Genomic DNA, 27,356 nt, shown 5'->3' with positions numbered 1-27,356 from the left:
ACGCTGAGAAGTTCAAAGATCTTGAACATTTGGTTTAAGCACGGGGACCTTGAACAATCTACCCGCTTACATGTCAATCTATCTCTGATAAGTATGTCTAGACTTAAACGCCTGTGAACCTGCCGGCCATCTTATTTGCAGGTTTATATATATATTTTTAGAAAAAAAACAGATTATATTTGTCTACCCCTTATAAATACATATAAAAGGTGTACATTAAACACACGATTTAACAAACAGGTTCAGTGAAAGGTCAGTAGGGTATAGCCCTGCTGATCAAACAGAGCTATGTCAATTATTTCTTATCTACTTATCCCTTAGGTCCTTTTTTAACTCTTGCGCATATTTAAATGCATCTTCTGAGTCGATAAAGAAATGCTCCGATCCTCCGTATGTGACCCTTAATTTGGCAGGATACATTATTCCATATCTCAGGCCTGGGATGTCTCTGAGAATACCACGTGTCTTGGTGAAAAGAGCTCACTTCTTGACAACCTCTGCTGGATAGTCTCTAAAGATTCTTATATTCTCTCCTTCAAACATCAGGCTTCCTGCGCTTGTCACTTTCTTCATGATATCTCCAAGAACTGATAGGTCGTGTAGTTTAAGAATAATCTGTCTTGGTGGGGCTCGAGCACCTGATCGGGCTCTCTGGACTCGATGTGCCTGATCAATTTTAGGTCTCTCAGGCAGATTAAATAGCTGTTGAAGGAAGTTGACCTGAGAAGTGAAGACCTGAGTCTTTTCCACTTTCCTTCCCTTCCTTCACTCCAACAATTCTTAAGTTTTGACGTCTGGACTGGGCTTCAAGATCTAGGCATTTGTCGGTCATGCTGGCCAGTTGCCCAGAAACCCGGTCTAGATCTTCCTTCAGTCTTTGCCGTTGTGTCGGAGATGTCCGTAGTAGTAGCTTCGAGTTCTCTGATAGCGTTGTTTTGTTTTTTTGAAGTGAGGAGAATGGGCTCCAACTTTTTGCTAAGATCTTCTTCAACCCGTTTCATTTCTCCTTTCAAAATGGTGTTTACCTCTTCGATGCAAACTAGTAGCATGTCAATTTTTCCGCAAATTTCTTTATTCCCGACATCAAGTCTTGTTTCTAGCTTTCCAAGCTTTTCAGTCAGAATACCTCCAAAGTCTTTTGCCATAGCCCGTCTTAAAGTTTGTTCTTGTATTTGCTCTTCCATGGTGGAAATAAGTCCTTCTTCCTCAGATTCTCCCTCAGCTTCTTCAGAAGTTACTTTCTCTTGCTCTTGAAGAACCTGCAGTCGGGTTCTTTGTCTGGTCTGAGGTCCAGTCGGCAGAATCCGTTTAATCATTTAAAAATACCGGTATCCAGTCGGTACACGTCAATTTCTGATGACGTCACTTACGCGACGCCGGGCTGCCGGTAAGTATTTTTCATTCGGACCATTTTTCTTTCCAGGTATGTTAATGCATTTTAACGCATTTTTCGGAGCGGAGCTAAAAGGAGCGCCTCTTTCTGCTCCATGGCGCCACAGGAAGTCTCATTATCATTTATTTTAATTTTGGGATGGAGAAACTTGCAATGGCAGCATTAATTATTTATCCTAAATGTTCCTGGTTCTAGCAAGACAGTTCAGTGTCATCTATGTGGGTGCGTTTGGAGTAACACTTCCAGATCTCAAAGTGCAGATGACTTCCAAACTATTTTATGTAAGCTTGTAACATTGTTGGAAATACAAAAAAGTTGGGAAATCCATGTGCTCAGACATTTTACAATCCAACTCAGAATTCCTTTAGTGTGGTTGATTCCTAAGAGAAAGAAGTAAGGTTTATCTCACATCATTAAAACATGTTTCCTTTACATTGTTGGAAACAGAAAGGCAATGGTAAAAATCTTGAAAAGCTCTTTCCTTATGAAAAAATATATTTATTGGTCAGTTTACATTTTTTTTTTAATGGTTATCTGAAGCACATTTTTTTTTACATCCCAAACTATTCTAGGTAGGCAGCAATGACCTTGCAAGACAATTGCTGTCTGCTCATAAATTATGATGTTCCGACTCAGGGCTGATGAGTGAAATATTGCAGCCTGTAAACAACAGTCCAAAACTGGCACATTATATAGTTTTCCATGATATTTTGCCAAAAAAGCCCACACATGTGCTAACACTATATAAAAAAGTTATTTTGAATGTTATCTTTTAGAACAAAGGCAGCATAATTACTTTGTAATTTTGAATGTTATTTCTCAGAAACAACCTACAGGGAATGATAAATAATGCATGTGATTGATATAAATTTAATCTGCAGTGGTCCGTTTGTAGCTGTTATTTGTGTTACTTGTGAGACTATAATGGTTTGTACAGCTGGTGAAGTGTTAATGTCTTGATGACTATTTTCAAGCAGTAAAACCAGTTGTCTTCCATTATTGTAAATTATTAATTATTTCAGCCAAAGAATAGTGAGCTACATTTGAGCAGGAGTAAATAAGCAGATAAATGGCCTGTCCCACTTGGGCAACCTAATCCGCGAGTTCTGGCGAGTTTGCCCTCGACGTATACTCGCAGCATGGTCGACTCGAGGTCGTAGGAGGTCTTCGTAACTCTCCTTCATGCTCGAGAGTGGTCTCCGCGTACTCGTGGCCTCAGCTAGGTCGCGGCATTTTTTTCAATATGTTAAAAAATGCCTGCGAGTAAAAAAAGGTTGCCATGGAAAAAAATCAATACTTTTTGTACTCGTAGGTTTAGTCACAGTAGGTCGTAGTAGGTCAGCATGTTAGTCGTAGGTAATTGAAGGTAGTCTTCATCATAGTCGAAGGGTGGTCATAGGAGATCGAAGAAGTTCTTCTTTACTCCACTTTTCCCGAAGTTAGTCGTAGCTAGTCATAGCTAGTCGAAGCTGGTCTTCAACATGTCATTTTTAAAAACTCTTCTAAACTCGCCAATTAGGTCACACAAGTGGGACAGCCCCTTGAGGCAGGAAAGCTGGAACTTCCACTGTTTCAGACTATATGCTGCAGGAAAGCTATTAATGCTGCTCCTATTAGATATAAAAGATCTACAAACGGTATGAGCATTTTAAAAAACTGCAGCTATTAAAAAAAGTACATAATTGCTTTGGGACATTTTGTGAATTATATGTAGTCTCCTGTTGGCTTGAGATCATTATTCATCCATAAAAGACTAATATTAGAAAGGGTTTGGTAAAGTAGATAAATGGTCTGTAACTGACAATCCATTTATGGATAGGTTAATGAAATGTAACAAAGTTCTAAAATGCACTCAACTGTCAGAATGGTAAAAGTACATGTGCCTTGAAATTCCTGGCCCTGGGAAAGTAATACTAAAACCCCTGTCTCACGGTGCGAGTCCACCCACGAGTGATCCCGAGTTTAAAACAAATCAAACTTGTGGTAACCACGTAGAATTGACGTAGCGGGAACGTCAGAACTCGTAACACTAACGGCAGGTACTCGGGAAACTTGTTAACTCGTGAAAATCTTTCAACATGATGAAAGATTTCCACGAGTCAAATTTAATCTTGAAGTAAAAATGTTAAACTTTTAAACTCGTTGTAAGAACGTAGTAGCCCGTGTGTTTACCGTAGTGACTCGTGAGTCTACCGTGGGCACTCTGTAACTCAGCGGGACAGGCAGCATCTCTGGAGAGAAGGAATGGGTGACGGGATGACGTTTCCAAAATTCTGCTGCGTCTTTGTGTTACTCCAGCACTGTGTGTTCACGTTTTATCAACCAGCATCTGCCCTTTCTTGTGTATGACATTATTTGTATCCGTGGCAGTTGACTGTCGCTCCCTTCTGTTTCCCAGGGGGTTGGGACGGGGGGGGGCGGGAAGGGGAGAGAGTGGGAGATGCTGCCTAGTGACGATCTAATTTATCCAACGAGTTACACTCTCTTTAAGGATTAATTTCTAATTTACCTGCCAATTTCTCTTCATTCGCTGTTATATCTGAGAACTGCTCCAGATGAACTCCTGGATTTGATTTTTTTTCATCCCGGGGGTAAAAGAAAAAACAAATGCACTTAAAGCACCAGGGGTGGGGTAGAGGCATACAACCAACGATATTATCCAGAATTAGTAAAACAAAACAAAAATTGAAGTACTGAATAATGGCACTGATTTGAGAGGTGCAGGAAGGAACTGCATATGCTGGTTTAAACCGAAGATAGGCTCAAAAAGCTGGGGTAACTCAGCGGGACAGGCAGCATCTCTGGAGAAAAGGAATGGGCGAGATTTCGGGTCGAGACCCTTCTTCAGACTGCAGTCTGCAGTCGCCTAGTCCATTTCTCCAGAGATGCTGTCTGACCCGCTGAGTTACTCCAACTTTTCGTGTCTCTCTCCGGATTTGAGAGAGTGAGATTCACTGCCAGACATCGTCGGTATATTAAATGTACAAGAGTCGTTTCACATTACCGTAGTCAAGGAAACAGTAGCGTACCAATAGTCGGATTATCGTAGCGGTTTAGCAAAGACATCTCTGCTGTCCGTTTTTGGTGTTTCATATATTTGTTCTTCCCCCCCCCTCCCCCCACCCTCCACATTTCCCTCCCAACTCCAGTCCCGTCCCAACCCCCTGGGAAACTGAAGGGAGCGACAATCAACTGCCACGGATACAAATAATGTCATACACAAGAAAGGGCAGATGCTGGTTGACAAAAAGTGAACACACAGTGCTGGAGTAACACAAAGACGCAGCAGAATTTTGGAAACGTCATTCCGTCACCCATTCCTTCTCTCCAGAGACGCTGCCTGTCCCGTTGAGTTAAAGTGCCCACGGTAGACTCACGAGTCACTACAGTAAACTCACGGGCTACTACGTTCTTACAACGAGTTTAAAAGTTTAAAACTTTTCCTTCAAGAGTAAATTTGACTCGTGGAAATCTTTCATCATGTTGAAAGATTTTCACGGGTTAACAAGTTTCCCGAGTACCTGCCCTTAGTGTTACGAGTTCTGATGTTCTCGCTATGTTAATTCTACGCGATTACCTTCGTACCTCATCTTTTCTCCCCGTATTGTCTTTTTGGTTATCTTCTGTTGTTCTTTAAACATTACTCAATCCTCTTGCTTCCCGCTCATCTTTGCTACGTTGTACTTCTTCGCTTTAGTTTTTATACTGTCCCTGACGTTCCTTGTCAGCCATGGTTGTCCCTTTCTCCCCTTGGAATCTTTCTTCCTCCTAGGAATGAACTGATCCTGCACCTTCTGTATTATTCCTAGAAACACCTGCCATTTTTGTTCCACTGTCATCCCTGCTAGTGTATCTTTCCAGTCAACTTTGGCCAGCTCCTCACTCATGGCCCCATAGTCCCCTTTATTCAACAGCAACACCGACACCTCCGATCTACTCTTCTCTTCTCCCTCTCCAATTGTAGATTAAACCTGACCATGTTATGGTCACTGCCTCCTAATGGCTCATTAACCTCGAGGTCCTTTATCAAATCCGGTTCATTACATAACACTAAATCCAGAATTGCCTTCTCCCTGGTAGGCTCCAATACAAGCTGTTCAAAGAATCCATCATGAAGGGACCCTACAAAGTCCCTTTCTTGGGGTCCAGTACCAACCTGATTTTCCCAGTCTACCTGCATGTTGAAATCTCCCATAACAACCACAGCATTACTTTTGCTACATGCCAATTTTAACTCCTGATTCAACTTGCGCCCTATGTCCAGGCTATTGTTTGGGGGCCTGTAGATTAGTCCCATTAGGGTCTTTTTACCCTTACAATTCCTTAGTTCTATCCAGACTGACTCCACATCTCCTGTTTCAATGTCACCCCTTGCAAGGGACTGAATTTCATTCCTCACCATCAGGGCAACCCCACCCCCTCTGCCCACCTGTCTGTCTTTTCGATAGGAGGTATACCCTTGAATATTCAGTTCCCAGCCCTGGCCCTCTTGGCTCAGTAATTCCCACAACATCATACTTGCCAGTTTCTAACTGAGCTTCAAGCTCGTCCCCTTTATTCCTTATACTTTGCGCATTCATATACAGTACTTTGACCTCCGTATTCACTTCCCCCCTCGCAATTGGCCCTGACCTTACTCTGTTGTCCATTCTCAAGCTTTCCTTCCCATTAATTCGAAAATCTTTTGGGTCATTGGGAACTGAGGCAGAAACCCATTGAGATAATGTAACAGAGATGTAATTACGCAACACTGGTTATGATTATGAATTGGGATGGCTCCGTGTACTTCCTATTCATGAAACCACCTGCAAGAGAATTCTATTTGCTGTATATTATTAACCAAATGTCAGAAAACTCAATAAGAACAAGGTAGGATTAAGAGGCACCAGGGAAAATGTAGGAAGTTTGTTTACCTCTCCTGCCGGCACCACAGTTCATATATTTCACATAAAGAAAAAACAAGGGGGTTGTTGATTATTGTATTTATTCTAATCTTGCAGTTCAACTCAGCCATCACCTACATAAAAGTTAACATAAACATCCATCACAGTGGATTCCACATACCTCACTGTGATGGAAGGCAATAAAGTTCAGTCTTCTTCCTCTTTGTTCTCCTGCGGTCGGGGCAGTCAAACCTTCTGCAGCCGGGGCGATCAAAGCCCCCGCAGCCAACGATCGAAGCCCCTGTCGGGGTAATCGAAAATCCCGCGTCGGGGTGGTAGAAACTCTCTCCGCGGCATGGAGCTCCCGAGTCGGTCTCTTCTTACCAGAGACTGTGGACTTCATAATGTTAAAGTCCACAGGCCCTGCAGTTGGGGCTTCAATCCCCGGCAAAGGGATCGCAAGCTCCACGATGTTAAAGTCCCGCAGACTCCCGCGGCTTGGAGCGCAAGGTCGGTCTCCAGGAAAGGCCGTCAACTCCACGATGTTAGGGGTGCAGTGGGGACGGACATACGATACGGAAAAAAATCGCATCTCCATCGAGGTAAGAGATTTGAAAAAAAGTTTCCCCCCACCCCACATAAAACAAACCAAGGAACACTAAAACATACTTTTAACACATACTTAAAATAACAAAAACAGAAGAAAAGACAGACAGACTGCTAGTGGCGCCACCCAGTGTTCTTTCTCACTTCCTGAGTATACCTGTGTGGCATAGATGCCCCATTTAGTGAAAGTGAGGAGGCATTCCCTGTTTTCTAATCCTGGAATTACATTGACTGGACAACCTCTCAAAGTTTTGACAACTGCAAAGCTTTGAATACCGTGACCCACTCAGACCAAGGCATCTGAAAAGTGGCAAGCACTGAAAGCATGTCATTAATTGTTTTAAATGCTCTCACTTTAACATGGAGTTCAATTGGTGCGGATCACCATGCTAGAGGCAGACTTGTTAATTAACAGTCAGCTTATTCCCTGCTTTGAGTGTATGGTCCAACTTATGCAAGGATCACTACAGGCCTACTGAAATCATCTGAAACCAGCAGCAGACAGGTTAAGTATAGAAGTTTGAATTTGTTCTGCCTAGATCCCATTCAACCAGCCAGTGATGTGGGAAAAATAAGTGAGGAATTAGCTTGTAAGCTATGTATTTGTGCGCCTAGATCCCTCTCCCCCACATTACTCCCCAGAGTACAACAGGGAAAGAAATATTGTTCTTATTCCTATTTTAATGTAAATGCAAGCACATGTCAACACTCGGCCGTATTATAGAACAAACAATTCTGTTCATAACTATTATCAAATAACATCATCTTAAATGCCAGCAACTTTATGTATCCTGCTGTTATTTGACTTGTGTTAAACTTCAAGTGATCTCAGGTTCTGTTCTGTTAGGAGGAAAGAATGACTCAGGCAAATTATTGTTCATTCTGCTTACTTTAGCTACTTACCATGGAATATCTTGCGTAATTGAACTTTGCAACTTGTCAACAACCACATCGCACATTAGGGTTCAGCGTTTATTACTGTGTAAAAGTAAAACAAGAAGAATGTATCCACTTTTTACTTAATAATATGATAGATTCCAAGGCTGGGAATGATAATTGGAAAAGTTAAAAGTGTGCAGATGGTGGAATCCCATAAGAAAGGAATGTGGGGAATGGAATGTGAAGCGGAGGGTGGGAGCGGGTAGAGGGGATGGAACAAGGGAAATGGAGAACCTGGCGTGGGAGGTGTGGGTCATGAGCAGATGAAGGAGGGGGAAGGAACTGTTTGATGTGGGTGGGGGAGTGGAAAGAAAGGTGTTTGCTACGTATTAGGAGAGAAAACTGCAGATGAGATGGAAAGGGGGAGGGGGGGGGAAGATCTAGAATTGGATAATTCAGTGTTCCTGCCATTGGATTGAAGGTTACCCAAAAAGAATGAAAGGTATCATAAGAGGAATAGATCGGGTAGATGTACAGAGGTGTAAGTGGGGATGGATGGATGAGCGAACAAAGGAGTCACAAAGAGAATGGTCTCTGTGACAAGCAGAAAGTGACATGGCGGGGAAGATGTGGCAGGTGGTGGGATCAGATTGAAGCCAGTGGAAATGTTGATGTGTTAATACGGTGGCTGGTGGGTGAAATGTAAGAGGTGGGGAAACTCTACCCCTTTATTCCCAAGTGGAGAGGGCAAAATACTTCCCGAAAAGTGTGGAAAACAGGAGGCGGAAGGGAAAACGTGTCTCCTGAAGAAAGAGGACATCTCAAATGTCTCCGAGTTGAAAGCCTCATCTGGGGAACATGTGGTGGAGACTGAGAAACTGTGGGAAAGAGACAGGTTCGACAGACAGGCTGGGAGGAGGTATTTATCAAGGTAATTGTGGGTCAGTGGGTGTCTAGTAGTTGTCTGTGGATAGTCTGCTCCTGAAATGGAGACAGATAGATCAACAAAGGGAAGGAGATGTAAAAGATGGTGAAAGTGAATTTGAGGGTCGGGTGTAGGTTGGTGGTGAAGTTGATGAAATAGATGTGTGCTGCATGGGCGCAGAGGCAGCCACAATGCAGCTTGATGTAGTGGAGAAAGAGTTGGTGAGTTGTGTCTGGGCACATTTAGAACAATGAGTGTTCAATGTAGCTGGCGAATAGATAGACATAGCTGGGAATCATGCAAGTGCCCATCGCTACACCTATGTTTGAAGAGAGTGAGAGAAGTGAAAAGTTGTTAAAGGAGAGGACAGGTTCTGCCAGGCAGAAGGTTATGTTAATTGAAGGCTACTGATTTGGATTCTTTTCTAGGAAGAAAGTGAGGATCCTGAAGTCTTCCAGATGGGGAATGGAAGTGCACAGGGTTGGACGACCATGGTAAAGATGGGTGGTGGGGCACAGTTATGGTGTAGCGAGTGGGTGAGGATGTAGGTGGGAATGGACTGGATAAGATAGATTAGAGGTTTGAGGAGATGAGATTGGTGAGGCAAGAGCAAGCATGACCGATGGGCTGACCAGGGCAGTCTGGTTTGTAGATATTGGGTAGGAGATAGAAACAGGCAATGCAGTTTTGGGGAACTATTAGTTTGGAGACTGTCAAGCGGAGATTGATAGAAATTATGAGACATGTGGGTTTGGGAGATAATGACCTGGTGTTTGTTAGTGGGGTCATAATCAAGCGGTTGGTGATCAATTTGTATTTATCTAACATACAGAAATAAATCCTGAAATACATTAAAATTGCATAACTATATTTGCATCAATTCTGTGGACGCCTGTGAATTTAACCGGCATTAATTCAAGCAAATAGACTGAATCAGAACTTGTAAGATTGAAGATATGTCATAAAAGTTCTTGGGGATGGGTGTTTGGGAAGGTTAAAGGGTACTTTTAGTCACTGAATATGTTAATCACTCCAGAATAACAGAGATGATTGTTCAGCAAGGTTGGTTAAGAAAATACATGTAATTTTCCAAGGTAGGTAATATTTGTATTTGTTAATCGTTGTGTAAATGCATAATGCGCTGTTCCACGGTTTCAACTGTAAATGGAACTAAGTGGAACCACAGCAGTACACAGCAATTTCCTGTTGACACTGACCCTGTGTCACTGACCATGGTATTTCCAGAGTAATTACATGTGCATGGCTAAACTGCACATTACAAATTGACCTAAGTATTACATTTGTAATTAATATTTTTGTCTATGAGTAGATCATGCATGGCCTGTTTTTTTTAATGCCACTAATCTCCTCTTATATTTAGTCATTGTTACACCCCAACATAAGCAACTTTATCTCTTAAAAATGTCAAAGCAAAAAGCCATGTCATGACATATAAATACATATTTATATAATGACATATTGCCTGTGGCAGTTGAATAGATGTAAAATATAGAGAAATTGTTAATATTTTATATTTCCCATAATCTCAAAAATCTAAATTTGCTTATTTTGCAGAAAATGCACTTTGAAATAATGCTTGCCCTTAAAATGGCACATTATTAATGCCTGCACTGGTAATATATGAAAAAATGTATTTATATGATGAGTTGGAAAAAAAAGCAAATGAAGGTGGAAACATAATATACTGATACTTCTATACTTTGGTGTTAGTAATAAAAGTAAACTTTTTTTGTTCATGTATTTTTGAGGTCAGAAAATTTCCAGTCTCTTCACAAAACAAAATTTATTGTAACAATATTATAACTGCTTCCAAAATATGCCATCACGCTTTTTATTTGAGAAGAACTCGTATCATAAAATATTTCTGGATAATGTTTAAGACCAGGCAGAAAGGATGCAAGATCATTATTGACAATACTTTCGTCAGATGGTTCCAGTTTATTATAGTAGAGCATTGGAGTCAGAGCATTAAACATCATGTGACACTCAATAAGAACAACGACCTTAATATTTGAATATATAGAGCAACAGAACTGGCTGGGCAAAATTAGAAATGTTGACATTTTAGCAGTAGATATGTCATATTTGTGAAATGAATACATTTGACACCATTTAATATTAAATATTTGAGTGAATAGGTTATGGATTCCGTTAAATGTCCAGTGTCCAATTTCTCACAACTCTGATAGTCACACCACACTATTAACACTCTCATTTCTGGAAGGCAGTATCTGTGGAAGGAATGGGCAGGCAAAGTCCCATCAGATAAAGCATAAAAGAAGTTTAATTTGACACCTAATTCACTTTCATATCTTCAGTATTAAAAAAGTTATGGCCATTTTTATACTCGGAAATTAGCATCTTGTTCCCTATTGCTTTTCCATTGACTTAACTCAAAAGCTGTGATCAAGGACAGTCAAAAGCCCATAACTTTCTTAAAAATTAAGAGAACTGAATGAAATTTTCAGTTATTATAGATTGAAGCATTTTGAAACAAATATGTAACAATCTTACTTGGATGACCTGAAATTAAAGCATATAATTAGTTAGTTACCTAATTGTAGCTAATTACAAAATTCAATTACTAGATCTAAACATCCATCCATTTCTTAAGAAAAGGTTAACATTTTTAAATAGCCTAAGTGTCCAAATAACATTCACACAAGAATTCACAATATAACATGGTTTTTAAATCTCATTGTCATGAATTTATAGGCCCAATGGAAGGAATTTAGTGTTTAATTCCCGTAAATTAATGGCCATTTAAATCATCTTGCGAGTGGGATTTTGTGGAACGCGATCGTTTGGAACGTTGCGGTTTGCAGTGAATTTAAACCCCATATCGGCAGGAAAAACACTGCCCGTTTGTATGTGGCCTAAATCACCTTTTCGCAACGTAAAACTTGGATTAAAGTAATCCTAAGAAGCAAGTTTATATGTAAAATAAACGGCTCACCTTTTTTTGTCCCGTCCGGGAGATCCATCCTGTTGTCGCCGTTAACGGCGTTAGAAGTCGATTTTTATTTTACTCCAGCCATTAAATTGTCCAGCGATATTTAAAAAAAACTTCAGAGAATGGATGTCGGATCGATTTTTCTTCAGCAGCTGAACAGGCTGAGCAAGATTGACTCCGACAGGCAGGAGAAAACGGCATTTTAATCCCGCCCCCCTCTCAAAGGTGCCATATATATATATATATGTGTATGTGTGTGTGTAGTGTATATTATATATGTATATATTATATATATATATATATATATATGATATATATACACACCCACACATGTATATACATACACACACACGTATATACATACATATACACATGTATATACATACAAACACACATATATACACACACAACACACTACTAGATATTTTAATAATATACATATTATTAAAACAAAAAGTCTAGTTCAGTTACTCTGAATTAAATATTTTAGGTTGCCAACTGTTTTATCACTTGAATAAACTGGCCGTTGAGTGATGGTTAAGTGGGCAGCACTTAAACGAGATGGTCAGCCTTTCACAATGCTGTGGTTTCCAAGGACACGTGGCTACACTCGATTCACTGTGTACTGACAGTCAGGACATTTATAGTGGCTTCTCCTAAGGTTGCTTGTTTAAGTGTGTGATATATAACATGAGTTGTCAAAGTTCCAAAGCTATTTCATAACATGCCACCACCATCTGCTCTGTAGCAATAAACTTGTCCCCCAACTGTCAATACCTCCACGGTGTGGCAGCATCCAACTAGCCCTGTTTAACATCACTGTCCTCTCAATCCATGTGCAACCTGTCGTATGATGTGAAGTGTACAGTATAAATTAAACCTTACTCAGTCACAAGTTTTTGCCCGACATATTTGAGTAATTCCTGCAATATTTCTTGGTACTACGGGTCCTCCATCGATTTTATTACTCCTTTTGCCAGCACCCTTGGTTCCAGAGTCTTGATGGATTATCCATTTTGCTGGACCAGCAGAGGTCATGTAATGATACAACAGGACACCTCTGACCCACTAAATATACCACTCTTGGTTTGGCTCTCCTGTCCCAGCCTATCCAGCATCAATTTATAATTCAATCCCTCCAGTTCCAGTGATAAACTTGTTAATATTTTCTGCACCCTTTCCACTTAACAAGGTCCATGGAGTAATGTATGGTTCAATTGGGTTTTTTTTCTTGTAATTTTCCACCATTGTGGAGAGTGAAGATTAAGGAGGATGTGCGCTGTGAAGAGAGTGGGGAGATTAGGAGGGAAATAGTTAATTGCAAGGGAGTTGTGAGTGAGGGTAGAGCACTGATGATATTGAGAACATAGGGGAGAAACAGTAGGGGTGATCGGTGATGTTGGAAAGTAAAGGCAGCTTTGTCCTGCAGGTAGGTGGATGTCAGGGACACTCCACCAGCTGCCCAGATAGGGTTGAGCCCATTAACTAATAACAAGGCAGGCAATAATATTTCATTTAAGACTTACTGCTACTTTCCTACTGGTCTCCAATGCATGACATATAAATAACATCAAATGCTTTATCTGCCTTCATAATGTTACCAGAATTGAATTGTGGCCTTGTTGCATAAGTACATCGCATACCTGAAGATGTTGGCAACAACCTAAGCTTGCATTCTTCTGCTTGGACTTAATAATAGGCACAAGCACAAAATGGGAAAGTCCAGGATTGATGCTAGATATTACTCTCACCACTGCAGATGAGATTGACCAGGATTTTCCCTAGATTGAGCATTTATAGACAATAGACAATTTAATTTGTAAAGAGAGACTGTGTGGGCTGAAGTTGATTTCATTGGAGAAGAGATGGATGAATGGGGACCAAATAGAGGTAGACTAAATTACAATAGATAAAGTTGATAATAAGAATTGTTTTTACCACTTAGAGAGATGTCTAAAACAAGAGGGCATGGATTTAAATTAAGGGACGTGAGATTTAAGGGTATCTAAGGATAATTCTCTTCACACAGAGGATGGTTTGAAACTAGCACATTATTTGAAGGGTTGTTGAGGTAATGACTCCAACAATCACAAAATAATCCGATGAGTACTTGTATCACCAAGACATGGAAGCTCACAATCCACATTGTATGGACTTGATGACATGATGGGGCGAAGGGTCTGCCTCTGTTTTGCTTGAATCGATGAAGTTATAAAATATAACCGAGAAAGTGTAGTGAGCGATGTGGATGGTAAAAGGAGGAATATTAATGCCCAGTGTGAGCCAATAGAATTTATAAACTAACTATCCAGAAGATGCATGGTTTAGGGTATTTTGAGTTAAAAAGGGGACCTAATAGGTTAACGGATAGACTGCAGCCTTGTATTGCTACTAATATGATCAAAAACATCGGAATGACTTAACTTGGAGATTGTTGAGGCATGGAATTCATAAGCTAGAAATGTTATCACAGAGCAATATTTTCATTGGCTCATCAACAGAATTTTACTTAAACCAATTGTAAACTGTGCATCATTGTGGTTAAATTGTAATGCAAATACATACTTTGCAAATTCTGTGAGGTTCAACCACAGAAGGAAGCCTTTAATGGAAAAGGTTTTGTTTAGTGATACAGCGTGGAAACAGGCTCTTCGGCCCACTGAGTCTGTGCTGACCAGTGATCCCCGCACACTTATACTATCCTACACACACTAGTGACAATTTACAATTTTACCAAGCCAATTAGCTTAAAAACCTGTACACCTTGAGCGTGGGAGGAAACTGGAGATCCTGGAGAAAACTCAATGCAGATCACAGGGAGAACATAGAAACTCCGTACAGACCTGTAGATCGAACCGGGTCTCTGATGCTGTAGGGCAGCAACTCTACTGCTGCACCACTGTGCAACCCCGTGAAAAGGCCCAATGCTGCCAGGGCTGAAGGAATGACTTGATTCCACTGAGAGGGTCTTGAGGTACTTTTATTTTTCCAGCTGAGGGAGCTGGAGTCTATCGCTGGGTGCCTGTCACTGGCATCCTGGTTCCATGCTGTTAAATCTACATGGTACATATCCCCACGTACAGCTTGTCATTCAAAAGCAAGTCTGCCTTAATGCTGTGTCATTGGCTGCAATGAATGTCTCCAATGGGATTCAAGTTATTAATGCATAAGATACATTGATTGTCATGCAAATTAGAATATCATAAATGATAGGAGTAGAATTAGGCCATTCAGCCCATCAAGTCTACCCTGCCATTCAATCATGGCTGATCTATATCTCCCTCCTAACCCTATTCTCCTGCCTTCTCCCAATAATAGACAATAGGTGCAGGAGTAGGCCATTCGGCCCTTCGAGCCAGCACTGCAATTCAATGTGATCATGGCTGATTATCCCCAATCAGTACCCCTCTGACACCCATACTAATCAAGAATCTATTTATCTCTGCCTTAAATATATCCACTGACCTGCCTTCACAGCCTTCTGTGGCAAAGAATTCCACAGATTCACCACCCTCTGACCAAAGAAATTCCTCCTCATCTCCATCCTAAAAGAACGTCTTTAAAATTATGAGGCTATGACCTCTGGTCCTAGACTCTCCCACTAGTATGTTTCAATGAGGTCCCCCCTCATTCTTCTAAACTCCAGCAAATATAGGCCCAGTGCCGTCAAACGCTCATCATATGTTAACCTACTCATTCCTGGGATCATTCTTGTAACCTCCTCTGGACCCTCTCCAGAGCCAGCACACCCTTCCTCAGATATGGTGCCCAAAACTGCTCACAATATTCCAAATGCGGCCTGACCAGCGCTTTATAGAGCCTCAGCATTACATCCTTGCTTTGTATACAAGCCCTCTCAAAATAAATGCGAGCATTGTGTTTGCTTTCTTTACTACTGATTTGACTTACAGATTAACTTTTTAGGAATCCTGCACCAGCACTCCCAAATCCCTTTGCACCTCCAATTTCTGGATTCTCTCCCTGTTTAGAAAATAATCTATGCCTTTATTCCCACTACCAAAATAAAAGACACCACACGTTGCTCCATCTGCCACTTCTCTGCCCACTCTCCTAACCTGTCCAAGTCCTTTTGCAGAGTCCCTGATTTCTCTGCATAACCTGCCCCTCCACCTATTTTTGTATCATCCGCAAACTTGGCCACAATGCCTTCAATCCCCTCATCCAAATAATATTGCATGTCATGGCTCAAAAAAAATGACATAACCCTGACACTATTGTTTTGGCACATATACCCATGTAGAGAAGTACTTTTACTTCCTTGGCTGAATCTGATAGTAGCCTTGCATTAGATTGGAAATGATCCTCCTAGTTTGTTAGTTCGTGTGTTAGACGATGTAGCTCGCTGTTGGCTCCTGTCGTCGTCCAACATGTTGACAGATTTGTCGCCTGACGCGTCACAGAGTGCATCACGTCGCTTCCAGGGATCGCCATGAGGAGGCTTCTGTCATGATCACCATCCTCCGAGTGTGATGAAGTTATAGAGCACCGGTTCCCAACCTTTTTCGTCCCGTTTATCCCTGGCAACTTTAATAGCACATAACCATGTTATTTCACTTATTTATGAACAACTAATGATGAACAGATACTGTTATACCAGAACCAAACACAGTCAGTCAATGGGAAAAAAAAAAGCACAAATCCAGAATCAACAAATTTACCCCCTGGGGGTTAATTTACCGTGGGTTGGGAACCCTTGTTATAGAGGAAGAAAGTGAGTCCCAATTAGAATCATAACCTGAAACACATGAATAAAAAGCAGTAAGTTTATTTTTACTTCATGTCCTGCATGTGCCTATGCACAGCTACTCAATGCACTGCCTCCTCCTTTTCTCTTTCCTCTGCCAGTTACTGGTTTGTTAACATCTGCAGCCTCACAGATCATGATTGTAGGGACTCTTTCCATTGGCATAAAAGTCAAGAGACTGCTGATTCTGTAAACTTTAACTTGCTCACTGGATTCTCAGGAAAGGACATGTTGATTCATCAGGAGCCTTTGAAGCTGGTATCCCTACGACTCTGTCCGAAGTGTGTCTAATACAGCCAAGCAACAATCAAAGTAGTTGTTCAACTCTGAATCACTTTCAAAAAATATAATACAATCTTGTTCTTTTATTATCTTTGGATCTTTCAGCTGTTGATGTGCTTCTACAGACTAGTACAATCATAAAACAGATTGACTTGTTTGTTTCACAGAGATGTGCTTCAGTTGTGCTTATTTGCTCTTCGGTTGATGGTCAGATAGGAAATTTCTTCCCAGACAGAACATGTTCTGGTGATGTCTTTCCACTCATTCATCTATTAAAATTAATGGTCACTATCCACAAACAGCCACCGCACAGGAACCATCAAACTTCCTGTCCATAGAGATTACTTTAATTCACCATAAACCTTCATTTAATATGGGGTTGTCTTCAAAAAATCATGATGAGAATTGTGTGAAAGATTAAGAGCAGGTGAGTGGTATGGTTGAACATGGCGTCACAATATGTTTGTTATAATAACAGATATAAGATAATGTATTGACAGTTGGACTGTAGCGATAAACTGGAATTAAAAAGTGGAAGCGATACAAAATAATCTACTGAAACCCCACCAATTTTTACACAATAGCACCAAATTTGCTTCACTGTTTTCTCTCAGCCTGTCAATTCTATAATGATGCTTGTTAGATGTTAATGGGATAGTATACTACGTCCATCTGCATTCAACCACTGCATTCAACCACTAGAATGGATTGAGGACTGTTTTCACCTGTTCTCACTGAAGAGTAAATCTGATCCAATACTCTACACCAACTGGAGCAGAATCAGGATTCCCAACACATCTGATCCCAGTTCCACTTCTCCATTGTGGGCTGGTGGGGAGAGGTGAACACAAACTAACTCTCCTCTTCACTCCACCCCTCCCCTGTCCTTTCAATACACCATTGTTACATTTTTAGAAGCTGTCCACTGATTGTGGTTCAAACTGTCCCAACAAAAATAAGTTTGACTTACCAGATTAGTAGAGAACAATGATTTTGCATTATGCAGTGTATGCATATGTCCTGATTTTCATTTCTGTTGACTGAAGATCAGGTGAGGTGCCCAATGGGCAATTACTCCAATTTCCTTCAATTTACTATTGCCCCAAGATTAAGATTTCTCAACGCCAAAGATCATTCATTGTGCCTTTTGACCATCTGCTTCGGTTCTGTGTGTGCATCCATTCCTGTGATAATCCCAGTTCATGCTGTGTATTTTTGAATTATTCAAACAGCTGTAGGAAGTTTATGATCACAAGCAACGGACACAATTACCTAGCTACAACTAAGAAGCAAGAAAAATACTAGAAGCTTATATTGTAATTAAAGATAGCATGGTAATGCATTTTGCATCTGGCTTTCTACACTGACCTCCTGCAAACAGAGAACTTCTGGCAGAATGGGACCTATTTTATTTATAATGGTTATTATTATTATGTGGTCTCAATCTACCTCCTTTAATACTGCTGAACTGCTGCTAAGTATACCCTCCCTACATTTTGAAAAGCAGGTGTTGTCCCAAATGACTGGTCACAGAGTTTATTATTTCATTCACAAAGATCACAGCAGGATTGCTTGGAGTGGTAAAGATTTATTTAATTCAAAATAAAAATTGCAGCAATTTGTTGCGGATAGTAAATATATAGCCACAGTCAGCCACAGGGAGTCTCAACGATTTCCGCCCAGTGGCACTCACCCCTGTCATTGCCAAGTGCTTTGAGCGGTTGATCTTGGCTCACCTCAAAGCCAGCCTCCCCCCCACACTGGACCCCCATCAGTTTGCCTACCGGGCCAACAGGTCTACAGAGGACGCCATATCAGCGGCTCTACACTCTGCCCTGACCCACCTGGACAACAACAACTCCTACATCAGGTTGCTGTTCATTGATTTCAGCTCTGCCTTTAACACTGTCATCCCCGCCAGCTTGATCACCAAACTCAGCGGACTTGGCATCTCCACCTCCCTCTGCAACTGGACACTGGATTTCCTCACCAACAGACCACAGTCTGTTAGGGTCAACAACCTCACCTCCTCCACTATAACAGCGTGCCACAGGGCTGTGTGCTCAGCCCTCTCCTCTACTCCCTCTTCACCCACGACTGCATCCCTAAGTACGGATCCAACGCCATCATTAAGTTTGCTGACGACACCACGGTGGTAGGACTGATCAGTGACAACGATGAGTCAGCCTACAGAGAGGAGGTCCAGCACCTGACAACCTGGTGTGCCAACAATAACCTCGTCCTCAACTCCAAGAAGACGAAGGAAATTATTGTCGACTTCAGGAAGGTCAGAGGAGGCAGTCATACCCCCATCCATATAAACGGGACTGAGGTGGAGCGCGTCTCCAGCTACAAATTCCTCGGGGTACATATCTCGGAGGATTTGTCCTGGTCCCTCAACACCTCCAAGCTGATCAAAAAGGCACAGCAGCGCCTTTACTTCCTGAGGAGGCTCAAGAAAGCCCACCTGTCCCCCCAGATACTGACCAACTTCTACCGCTGTACCATCGAGAGCATCCTGACCACCTGCTTCACGGTATGGTACAGCAGCTGCACTGTTGCGGACAGGAAGGCACTACAACGGGTGGTGAAAACCGCGCAGCACATCATCGGTGCCCTGCTCCCTGCCATGGATGCCCTCCACCGAAAACGGTGTCTGAGACGGGCTGGGAAGATCATTAAAGACCCCTCCCACCCCAACCATGGACTGTTTGCCCTCCTCCCATCAGGGAGACGGTACAGGAGCCTCAGGTCTCGTACCAGCAGGATGAGGAACAGCTTCTACAATTATACCATCACATTGCTGAACTCGGAGTCCCGCCGATAGATTTCTCCGGTCCCTCCGTCCCCATTGTTTAATTATTCTGTATTTTTGATTATTCTGTAACTTCTTTTTTTTAAATTTCTATATGCACTACTACTACAGACTGACGCAAAACTGCATCTCGTTGTACCCATACTTAGTATTTGTGCAATGACGTTGAATTGAATTGAATTGAATATTAATCTGCAGTGCAAAGTAGGAAGTTAGAAATAAGAGAATTGTCAGCTTGCAGTTTATGGATGGTATGAACTCATTTCACTGATATTCTAATACAGGTACCACATTTACATCAGTGAAAACAATTTGCTGCAGAGACAAAAGATAAATAAACTGCAGCAAATCTGAAATATAAGCAAAAAGTGCAAGAATCATTCAGCAGGTCAATTCCATTTAACTGATGAAGATTCTTGTACTCTCCATTTACCGTTTCTTTTTCCACAAATACTACCTCACCTGCTGAGTTTTTCCTGCACCCTCTAGTTTTATGAATGTTTCAGAATCAATCACTTTAATATCAAAACTGCTACTGATGCTGCATTGTTATTATGAAAATTGCACAAATAATGTGCTTTTCCTGATTGAGTACACCCACACACTGAGACCAACCCCTAACAGTTTGTCTTTACTGCTCCAAGAGCTTAAAGTCAAATTTATGCAATGAGATCAAAGTCCTGTCTAAAGTCAGACTCCAAAGGCATCATAATCACATTACTGAAAGACATGATTGAGCCAATTGGATCGTTATGTCAGAGTGCATGACAGAACTATCAGAGTTACTTGGTTTAGATGTCAACTTTCGATCATCCCTACTTTTGTGGCCATTTCCATGGGGAAAAGATTATTTTTTCAGCAACAGCATTGCTGGCCTGGTATAATCACTCAGCTCTTGCTGATTCACTCATAATACTTTTTGAAGTTATTTTTACCACTAAATTCACTACCCTTGATTGTGAATGGGGAAGAAATTAATGCAGTAGAAATACAAACATTGATAAGTTTAAATGATCAAATTATGAGTAAGTGTGGGAGATCTCCCACCCTAAAGGACGTTGGTGACCAAGAAGAGTTTGTACATCAATCCAGTATTTTTGTGGTGATATGTTTTTAGGACAATTTAGGTTATTACCAATTTAGATTTCACAACTGTCAGGGGGATCTTTGAACTCGGGTCTGTGGATTGTTAGTCTAGATCTTGGAATTCCTATTTTGACTAATTTCACTATTGAGCTATCTCTGACTGCACTTCCAATTTTCTGGCTATCAAGATGAATTGTGGCAAAGCTGGCAGTACCACAAATGCAGGCCCACTAACCATCAGAACTGATATTCTGGTCCATACTCTTGTTCAGTGATATTTGGTGCAGCAACCCCTCCTAACAAAATGTAATATTAAATTTAAACTCTAATAATTGATTTTATGATCTTAAGAAATGTGTGGAGGACTGTATCCCGACAAAAACCTTCCGAGTGTTTCTCAATCAGAAGCCTTGGATGAACTTTGAGATCCGCACTCTCCTGAAGACCAGACACCGGGCATTCATGTCTGATGATACTGTGGTCTACAAGAAGTCAAGATACGACCTTGGTAAGGCCATCAAAAAGGCCAAAAGGGACTTCTGCTCCAAGCTGGAGGATGAGACAGATGTTCGGCAACTGTGGCGGGGCCTGAATGCAATCACCTCCTACAAGGTGAAATCAGGAGGCAACTCGAATGTCGGCGTAGCATCACTCCCTGACAAGCTCAATGCGTTTTACGCACGCTTTGATAGGGAGAACTCTTATGTGCCTTCTCGAGCCCCCATTCGCTGTGATGGTATTTCAGTCACAGTCACAGAGGCCTGCGTCAGAAAATCCTTCAGAGGGGTGAACCCTCAAAAAGCTCCTGGACCTGATGGTATACCGGGTCGTGTTCTAAAAACCTGTGCGGACCAACTGGCTGGAGTTTTTATGGACATTTTCAACCTCTCACTTCTGAGATCCGAGGTTCCCACCTGCTTTAAAAGGGCATCAATAATACCGGTGCCTCAATGACTATCGACCAGTGGCACTAACGTCGGTGGTGATGAAGTGCTTCGAGAGGTGATCATGGTGCAAATTAACTCCTACCTCGAGAAAAACCTGGACCCACTGCAGTTCGCTTACCGCCACAACAGATCAACGGTGGATGCGATCTCGCTGGCTCTCCACTCCGCTATGGACCACTTGGACAACAAAAACTCATGTCAGGCTGTTATTCATTGATTACAGTTTGGCATTTAATACATTCATCCCCTCCAAGCTGGTTTTCAAACTCTCAGAACTGGGTCTCTGCGCATCCCTCTGCAATTGGATCCTCGACATTCTCATTCACAGACCACAGACAGTTCGAATTAGTGGAAAAGTGTCAGCCTCGATAATAATCAGCACGGGAGCACCTCAAGGCTGCGTGCTCAGCCCCCTGCTGTACTCATGACTGCGTAGCCGGTCATAGTGCGAACTCCATCATCAAGTTCGCTGACGACACCACTGTTGTGGGAGGCATCAATGATGGGGACGAGTCAGAGTATAGAAGTGAGATCGACCGACTGACCAAATGGTGCCAGCACAATAACCTGGCCCTCAACACCAGCAAAACCAAGGAACTGATTGTGGACTTTGGAAGGGGTAGGATGGGGACCCACAGTCCCGTTTATATCAACGTGTCGATGGTGGAAAGGGTCAAGAGCTTCAAATTCCTGGGCTTGCACATCTCTGAAGATCTCTCCTGGTCCGAGAACACTGATGCTATTATAAAGAAAGCACATCAGCGCCTCTACTTCCTGAGACGATTACGGAGGGTTGATATGTCAAGGAGGACTCTCTCTAACTTCTACAGGTGCACAGTAGAGAGCATGCTGACCGATGGCACCATGGCTTGGTTCGGCAACTTGAGTGCCCAGGAGCAAAAAAGGCTACAAAAAGGAGTAAACACTGCCCAGTCCATCATCGGCTCTGGCCTCCCTACCATCGAGGGGATCTATCGCAGTCACTGCCTCAAAAAGGCTGGCAGCATCATCAATGACCCACATCATCCTGGCCACACACTCATCTCCCCACTACCTTCAGGTAGAAGGTACAGGAGCCTGAAGACTGCAACGTCCAGGTTCAGAAACAGCTACTTCCCCACAGCCATCAGGCTATTAAACTCAACTCAAACAAAACTCTGAACATTAATAGCCCATTATCAGTTTATTTGCACTTTATCTGTTTTATTTATTCATGTGTGTATATATTTATACAATGGTATATGGACGCACTGATCTGTTCTGTATTCAAGCCTGCTATATTCTGTTGTGCTGAAACAAAGCAAGAATTTCATTGTCCTATCTGGGACACATGACAATAAACTCTCTTGAATCTCTTGAATCTTAAGTATGCCTGGCCTTTACAGATGTGCATAAACATATGCCTTGTATGTCATTTAAATGAAATAGTAAAGTGTTGCGAAAGCTGAATCATTAGTAAGGTATATTACGTAAAGTATTTTATTGTGTTATGAGGTTTTTTTACCAAGGTATACGTTATTTCTATACATAGGTGTTTCACAAATGTAAAACGATTATTTTAATGTGGTTGAAAATCTTCAGAGATAACTCCTTGGTATCTCAGTTGCAGTTATAAATGATGGTGTACATGTGGTAATATAGAGTTAACACCAGCATTTTGCAAGTCAAGCATAAGACTGCATGCAATGGACATCTGGAAATTTTAAACAGAAGTTGAAAAGGTCATGTGAATTTTTCCCAACCTTGGCAGAATTTTATTTATTAATAAGGTCAACTGCAATCACATAAATATATTGGCATTTCTTTATAATCAATGGGTAGAAAGCTTGGGATTCTCCAATAAATACAACAATAAATGTTGGTCTTGGTAGTGATATCCATTTCTGTGCAAAATAAGTCTTTATGATGTTTATTTGTTAGAACTGTGCACAAATCAAGTGCTATGCCTTTTTTTAAATGAACAATCTTTGGTTGGATGCTATAAGTAACACCACTGACAAATCAAATCAAAATCAAATCAACCTTTATTGTCATCTTGCAAGCAACAGTTGTACAGTGCAAAATGAAAAGACGTTTCCCAGGGAATAGCGGAGCATCGCACATGAAATTTAAAACGTTTCACACATAATAACACTAAAAACAATCCAGTCCCTGATGGAACAGTATAAATAAATAGTTAAAAGCAGGTAAAACACAACGTTAAAATACAATAAACCAATCATAAAAATGTCCGGGGCAGCTGATTTGAGTGGCCAGTGCCAGTTATTAAAGTGGCCAGTGCCAGTTATTAAAGTATCCGTGCCAGCCGCAGAATCAAGTGACTGTGAGTACAGAGTGACTGTTTAGCAGCCTCACAGCCTGTGGTAGGAAGCTGTTTAGCAGTCTTGTAGTCCGGACTTTGATGCTTCGATATCTCTTGCCTGATGGCAGGAGATCCAGGTGTATGTGGAGGGGGTGCAGTTTGTCCTTAGCAATTCTCTGAGCTTTTTTCAGATAGCGGCTCTGGAACAGTTCTTGTACCGAGGGTAGGGAGACACCAATGATCCTCTCTGCTCCCCTCACTACCCTCTGCAGAGCCTTCCTGTCCGAGCAGTTGCAGGTGGAGTACCACGTATTTATGCAGTACGTGAGTACAGACTCCACCGTACCCCTGTAGAATGTCCTGAGGATGTTGGTGGGGAGTGAGGCCTGTTTTAGTTTCCTCAGGAAGTGCAGTCGCTGATGGGCCCGTTTGACGGTCCCAGTGGTGTTCCTGGACCAGGTGAGGCTGTCTGTAATTTGCACACCGAGGAACTTTATGCTCTCCACTCTCTCCACTGCAGTGCCACTGATGTTGAGGGGTGTATGCTTTGGCTGCGCCCTCCTGAAGTCGACAACCATCTCCTTCGTTTTGTCGACATTTAATTCTAGATTGTTTTTGCCACACCAGTCCACTAGTTGTTCCACTTCCTCCCTGTACATTGACTCGTCATCTCCGCTAATGAGTCCCACCACTGTTGTGTCATCCGCGAATTTTATGATCTTATTGTCCCTGAATCTGGCAGCACAGTCATGTGTGAGCAATGTGAACAACAGCGGGCTGAGCACACAGCCTTGAGGGGAGCCGGTGCTCAGCGTGATCGAGCCTGAAGTGTTCTTGCCAACACGGACTGACTGCGGTCTCTCTGTCAGAAAGTCCAAGATCCAGTGACACAGGGTGGTGTTGAGGGTCAGCAGGGTTAGTTTCTCCACAAGTCTCTGTGGGATGATGGTGTTAAACGCTGAGCTGAAGTCAATGTACAGGAGATACCAAAATACCAAAAATGACGCAACCATTTTCAAAGTTATCTAACATTCCAGAATGAGTAGATCAGTGGCTTGGCTGCAGGTTAAATCACATCTGCATTTGATTATCTAGAGTAGCTGCAATGTAACCGATGACTGCTTTGGCATTCCTACCTCACCACAGGTTAAAAAACTTACCAAATAAGTCATCAGTACATTTTGCTGACAACAAAATATGATGTATGCTTCTTAGAAATTCTTCTGCCCATTCTAGGTATTTCTGCTTTGGAAGATGTTAGCAGATGTTGTTCTCCACATGCAAGTAGTAATACTTTGGGTTGGAGAGCACTTTGTGCACCCTCATCCTGGGTCATGGATTGGGTCTAATCCTTTCTTTGGTATTTTCCAGTCATTTAAGTGTTGGCTATTGTGACAAGATGTTCAACAGGCAAGGTTTTAGTTTTCCTTTGCACAAATTGTACAAAATTAAAAGAGCTGATTTCAGGTGAACCCATGCCAGATGTTAGCTGCAACATTGAACAAAAGAACTGGAGGCCTATTATGGGATAATTGATTGAATATCCAGGTCCAGCCTCATTCCTTGCATAACATGTGATCTGGTCTCCGCCCCACTGCCCCCCTCACCTGCTTCAGAATTAATCTTCCGGCATCCTTGAAGACACTTTGTTCTCAATCATTCATAAAATATAGTACAGCACAGGAAAGGGCCCTTTGACCTACAATATCTCTGCTGAACATGATACCAAGATAAAGAAATATCATCTGTTTGCACATGATCCATATCCCTTTATTGCCTGCTTACCCTGGTGCCTATCTAAAGCCTTTTAAACACCACTGTCATATCTGCCTCTACGACCATTCCTCGCAGTGCAATCCTTGCACCCATCACCATCTGTGTAAAAAAATTAACTTGCCCTATACATCTTCTTTAACCTTTGCCCCTCTCCTTAAAGCTATGCACAATAGTCTTTGATATTTCCACCCTGGGGGAAAAAGGTTCTGACTGTCCACCCTACTTATGCCTCTCATTATTTTATATACTTTTATCAGGTTTCTCCAGTCTCCAGCATTCCAGAGAACACAATCCAAACCTGTCGACCTCTCTTAGCTGATACCTCTAATTCAGGGACCATTCTAGTAAACCTCTTCTGCTCCCTCACGAAAGACTTCACATTCTTCCTATAATGGATTGACCAGAATTTCACGTAATACCCCCAATACAGTCTAACCAGTCATATAACAAAGGTATAGAAAGGTGCACCATGGCTTACTGACTCAATGCCCTGCGTATGAAGGCAGGCATACCTTCTGCTTTATTTATTACTCTATCTACTTCTGTTGTCACTTTCAGTGAGTTATAAACTTGGCCCTCAAGATTCCGCCGTACATCACTGCTGTTAAGGGTCTTGCCATTAAGTGTATACTTCTCCCTTACATTCGACCTCCCAATGTGCAACACATCACACTTACTCAGATTAAACTCCATCTGCCATTTCTCCACCCATTTATGCAGCTTTTCTATATCCTGCTGTATACTTTGACAACATTCAATGCAGTCTGTATCTCCAGCACTTGGCGTTACCTACTACCCAACCCACATTTACATCCAATTATTTTATATATATCATAAACCACAGAAGTCCCAGCACAGTTGCCTGCAGAACTCCACTGGTCACAGACCTCCAGCCTGAATAACATTATTCCACCACAACCCTCTGTTTTCAGTAAGCTAGCTCAGAATCCATACAATCAAGTCACTGTGAATATCATACACCTTTCACTTTTGGATCCGCTCATCATGGGGGACTTCATCAAATGCCTTACTAAAACCCATGCAGACCATATCCACCATCCTATTTGGATTGATCACATTTGGTGTCTTCCTCAAAAAACATAATCAAGTTAGTAAGTTATGACCTGTCGCATACAAAACCATGCTGACTGTTCCGAACTAGCCCATTATTTTCCAAATGGCAGTAAAGAAGAAGAAGCTTCTCCAATAACTTCCCGACCACGATGTGAGGATTACTGACCTACAATTCCCTGGATTCTCTCTACTCATCTTCCAAAACAAAGGAACAACATTAGCTACTCTCCAGTCTATTGAGGCCTTGCTTGTGGCTAGAAAAAATACAAAGATCTTCGTCAAGGCTCCTGCAATCTCCTATTTTGCCTCTCTTAATAATCTGGGGTAGACCCCATCAGGCCCTTCAAAGTTATACATCTCAATGCTCATAAAGAGTCCCAACACCACCTCCTCCTTAATCTCGTACTGCCCTTGCACATTAGTATTCTACACACTGATCTTATTGTCTTTCATCTCCTTCTTGATAAATATGGATGCAAAGTACAAATTTAGAACCTCACCTACACCTACCCTCAAAGCACAAATTCCTTTTTCTGAAGAAGGGTTCCAACCCAAAATGTCACCTATCCGTGTTCTCCATGAATACTGCCTGACCCACTGAGTTGCTCCAGTATTGGGTGTCTATCTTTGGTATAAACCAGCATCTGCA

General features: G+C 41.8%; 1 protein-coding gene and 2 long non-coding RNA genes across 4 annotated transcripts in view; 2 read left to right on the top strand and 1 right to left on the bottom strand.

The window, feature by feature from the left end:
- Positions 1–27,356, top strand: part of sec24d (SEC24 homolog D, COPII coat complex component) — a 150,639-nt gene that overhangs the window by 55,562 nt on the left and 67,721 nt on the right. The window lies entirely within an intron of this gene.
- On the top strand, positions 482–8,256 carry LOC116974900. Its single transcript, XR_004412483.1, has 3 exons — positions 482–704; positions 3,792–3,794; positions 8,243–8,256. It is a non-coding gene; the product is annotated as an uncharacterized LOC116974900 (long non-coding RNA).
- Positions 806–26,624, bottom strand: LOC116974907. The gene is made up of 3 exons (XR_004412484.1): positions 26,615–26,624; positions 25,774–25,781; positions 806–985 (listed from the first exon to the last, which is right to left on the bottom strand). It is a non-coding gene; the product is annotated as an uncharacterized LOC116974907 (long non-coding RNA).

The sequence above is a fragment of the Amblyraja radiata genome, chromosome 1 (assembly GCF_010909765.2).
Source record: "Amblyraja radiata isolate CabotCenter1 chromosome 1, sAmbRad1.1.pri, whole genome shotgun sequence".
NCBI lineage: Eukaryota > Metazoa > Chordata > Chondrichthyes > Rajiformes > Rajidae > Amblyraja > Amblyraja radiata.
The sequence above is the reverse complement of the archived record's forward strand: the minus strand, read 5'-3'. Positions and strand labels throughout refer to the sequence as shown.